This window comes from Phacochoerus africanus, chromosome 9 (assembly GCF_016906955.1).
Source record: "Phacochoerus africanus isolate WHEZ1 chromosome 9, ROS_Pafr_v1, whole genome shotgun sequence".
Classification (NCBI taxonomy): domain Eukaryota; kingdom Metazoa; phylum Chordata; class Mammalia; order Artiodactyla; family Suidae; genus Phacochoerus; species Phacochoerus africanus.
This window is the reverse complement of record NC_062552.1, coordinates 32,437,511-32,442,215: the sequence shown is the minus strand read 5'-3', so window position 1 is coordinate 32,442,215 and position 4,705 is coordinate 32,437,511.

Genomic DNA, 4,705 nt, shown 5'->3' with positions numbered 1-4,705 from the left:
GAAGCTCCAAGGCTAGTAAAACAAGTGTGGCAAATATCACAAAAGGGAATTTAAAGCTGGAAGGGAATTTAGAGTTTATCTCGTACCGTCTCCTCATCCTTCCAGTGAAGAAACAATCCCAGAGAAGCTACGTGACTTGCAGTGAGAAGCAATGCTGAGGCTAGAACTTGGATATCCAAATTGGATATCCAGATTCTCCTGGAGGAAACTGTGCTGCCTATAATTTTCACAAAAGGGCTTCGCTCCCTCAAGAGGCTTCTGCAACTAGAAATGTATGGTTCTGGACTTCTTACCTGTCTTCCTATTTATTTAATATGCTTGCTCACCTAAATGGGGAACATCCTCCATACTGTTGTAGAAAATTATGTCCTCGATTTGGGGGTGAGGGGGTGGCAGGTACAGCATGCGAAGTTCCCAGGCTGTGGATCAAATCGGAGATGCCGGGATCGAACTCACATCTTCCTGGATACTAGTCGTGTTCGTTTCCACTTAGCCACAAGGGAGACTCGCTGTTCTTGCTTCTCAACGATGGTCTTTTTGTTTGGTTTGGTTTTGGGGAAGGGTTTTTTTGGTTGCACCTGCAGCATGCAACCTGGCCAGGGATGGAACCCGAGCCACAGCAAGTGACCCAGGCTGCTGCAGTGACAACACCGGATCCCTAACCCACCGCTCCGCAAAGGAATGCCTGCTTCTTTTTTTTCTTCTCTACTTTTTGAAATGAATGTACACTACTTTTGTCATTCAGATGTTAACCTCCTTGCCTTTGATATTGAAGTAAGAATGGGTTGTAGAAGCCAAAGCCTTCCCTAAGATTTCTGCAAATTTCTGGCAGCTTTCAATTCTAAATCTCTCTGTCTCCGGGACTCCAGCTTCTGCCAGGCTGTTGCAGTCACACGGTTCAGAAATGTCGAAATGAAACTTAGCCCTTCCTGAGAACTGCCCACACCTCTTCCCACACAAAACATTCATGGGTAGAGACTTTAGGATGCCCCCGGCCCTGGGGCACAGTCATATGATGCACTGCAAAGTTTATTTTTATTTGTTTGTTTTTTGTTTTTTAGGGCCACACCTGCGGCATATGGAAGTTCTTAGGTGAGGGGTCAAATCAGAGCTACAGCTGCCGGCCTGTGCCACAGCAATGCCAGATCCTTAACCCACTGAACGAGGCCAGGGATTGAACCTGCATCCTCATGGATCCTAGTCGGGCTTGTTAACCGCTGAGCCATGAAGGGAACTCCTGCAAACAGTTTAAACTCACACTCCTGACATTCTTTTAAAGTTCTTTCTGCACCCTCCTTTGAGGTTTTATGACTGGCTCTTTACCCCTTAGGGCCTGGCCTTTTCCCAAATTATTACCTCTTCTCCCTGCCCCATCCTTCTCTCCTCTATCCCATCCTCTCTGGAGAAAAAAAACCCAAATTCTTCCAGCTTCCCATGCAGGAAGAGGCATTCTAACCATTTATCTTTTTTTTTTTTTTTTTTCCTCTTTGGCTGCCCTGAGGCATATGGAGTTCCCAGGTCAGGGATTAGATCCAAGCCACAGCTGCAACCTACATGCAGCTATGACAACACTGGATTTTTTTTTTTTTTTTTTTGCTTTTTAGGGCTGTACCCATGGCTTATGGAAATTCCCAGGCAAGGAGTCGAATCGGAGCTGGCAACACCAGATCCTTAACCCACTGAGCAAGGCCAGGGATCAAACCTGTGTCCTTGTGGATAGTAGTCAGGTTACTGCTGAGCCATGATGGGAACTCCAACACTGGATCCTTTTAACCCACTGTGCTGGGCTGGATATTGAACCTGCATCCTGGCACTGCAGAGATGCCACCAATCCTGTTGTACCACAGAGAGAACTCCCTAACCATATATGTTCATCTATCTTCATCGCTAGGGTTCCTGTCAACACTCATGCCCTGAAGATCTCACTTTCTTCCTCTAAAGTCTTATTTCCCCTAATAAAGACAGTTACTTCCCTTCAAGAAATTCTAGGAGCACCATTAAAATATTGCATTTTTTAACCTCATTTCATTTTCATGTTAAAAAGAGCTATCTATCTGGAGTTCCCGTCGTGATGCAGTGGTTAATGAATCCGACTAGGAACCATGAGGTTGCAAGTTCGATCCCTGGCCTTGCTCAGTGGGTTAAAGATCCGGCATTGCCGTGAGCTGTGGTGTAGGTCGAAGACATGGCTCGGATCCTGCATTGCTGTGTCTCTGGCGTAGGCCGGTGGCTACAGCTCTGATTAGACCCCTAGCTTGGGAACCTCCACATGCCGCAGGAGCGGCCCTCAAAAGACCAAAAAAAAAAAAAAAAAGAGCTAGCTATCTATCCTTCTTTTTTACTTAAATCGGTTTAGTATTTGAGTCAAAAACAGGCTACTACAGCTTTCCCAAAACTTCATTTTGACTAGCTTTGCCCACAGGCACAGCTCATATTGGCAAAATTTTGTCCCTGCCAAGCCCCTGCACCCCTTCCAGACCAGCCAGAGAACTCAGCTTCCAAAACCTGCTCAATGCCCAATTACAATGTAACTGAAAGATAACTTACAGCATGGAACAGATCTGCTCTGCATTAAGTTCCATCTCATCCACAGCCATTGCGAGAGACAGCCAGCAGGTGGAGGCCTCTGTAACCTCTTGAAATTGGCTTCCGACTTCCCTTCCTCCCTCATCTCACCCATGGCAAAGGCCAGAGAGGCAAATTTCAGCTGGCACCTCTTTGGCCTTGGCAGGCATTGGGCTTTAGGAAGAGGCGCCTGGTATATCCTGGCAACTGTTTGCAACAGGCCTCTTACATTCTGGCCAGTTGCCCCACCTCCCAAACCCATAGGGGGGTCACCTGGGGCCTGTGGCTGCACTTTCTGCTGGCCCCCAGAGTTTTTGGGTGTCTCTGAGGGCAGGAGAGATTGGCCATCCTTTCCTTAGTCCAGGATGCTGGTAAGGACAAAGGAGTCCTTTTCTAACCCTGGATTTAAATGACTACAAAATATCTTCTCCTGCCCTCTATTAATGTCCCTTAGGACTGATAGCTTCTCATGCCAGTCCCAATGTGGGTTTGGATTCACTATCTATCTCACACCTCCTGTGTCCCACTGTAGACTGTTCAAAATCCTGGGATGGACCCCATTTACAGATGGGGAAACTGAGGCTTAGGGATTGGCCTAAACACCACCTGCCTTCTAACAATGTCTCTAATCAGGCTTCATTCTGCCTTTCTAGCCAGGGGTCCTTCACAGTTAGTACAATCTTCAAAAATTTTGTCCCTCTAGCCCTAAAAGAATATGTACATTTTTAAGGTGATATCTAATATTCCTCTTCATTAGTTTAAAACGTAATAGTTGAAGAGGATGGATATAATTTCTATTTTATAAACATTTACATCTTAATATTAAACTACTATATTACCCTTTTAAATATATTGAATAAGACTCATATCCCATAGTGATTTGATGCTTACCATCAGCCGTCTTAAAAAATACATAAACAGGAGTTCCCGTCGTGATGCAGTGGTTAAAGAATCCGACTAGGAACCATGAGGTCGTGGGTTCAGTTCCTGGCCTCGCTCAGTGGGTTAAGGATCTGGCGTTGCCGTGAGCTGTGGTGTAGGTCACAGATGTGGCTCGGATCCCGCGTTGCTGTGGCTCTGGTGTAGGCCGGTGGTTACAGCTCTGATTAGACCCCTAGCCTGGGAACCTCCATATGCTGCGGAAGCAGCCCTAGAAAAGGCAAAAAGTCAAAAATAAATAAATAAATAAACAAATAGATAAACAGAAAGACCTGCTGTGTAGCACAGGAAACTATATTTAATATGTTGTAATAACCTATAGTGGAAAAGAATCTGGAAAGGGGTATATATATATAACTAAATCACTTTGCTGATTTAGTTAGTACACCTGAAACTAACACAACATTGTATATTAACTATTAACTATTCTTCAATTTAAAAAATGATGTTTGGGAGTTCCCACTGTGGTGCAGAGGAAATGAATCCGACTAGGAACCATGAGGTTGTAGGTTCGAACCCTGGCCTCGCTCAGTGGGTTAAGGATCCGGCATTGCCATGAGCTGTGGTATAGGTCGCAGACGTGGCTCCAATTAGACCCCTAGCCTGGGAACGTCTATATGTTTCAGGCGTGGCCCTAAAAAGGAAAAAAAAAAATGTTAATCTCATCTAAGAACACCCTACAACAAAAGCCAGAAAATACGTGAGAAAAAAAGATTTAAAAAATTTTTTTTTCTTTCGGTTTTTTGTCTTTTGTTTTTTAGGGCTGCACCTGTGGCATATGGAGGTTTCCAGGCTAGGGGTCTAATTGGAGCTGTTGCTGCCAGCCTACACCAGAACCACAGCAACGCCAGATCCAAGCCACGTTTGCAACCTACACCATTGCCATGGCGAAGGCCTTTGTATCCTCCACCTGTATGCTCACTTTTGACTCCTTTTCTATCTTGCCCCACATCTAATCAATCTCCACATTGGATTTCCTTGATCACTCTCAAATCCACCCCTTGGGGCCTTATCACATGAGCACTGCCTTACGCTGGCTCTAGTCATCTCCTAGCTGGACTAGAGAAGTAACCATGTCTCTTTGGTGAGTGTACTTTCCTAGCCACTGCTTTACACCTTATTCTCTCTGGGACCTACAACTGGACTTGAGGGAGGAAGAGAGAAAAAGGTAGGAGAGACGGAGAGTAGACCTGATCCATCA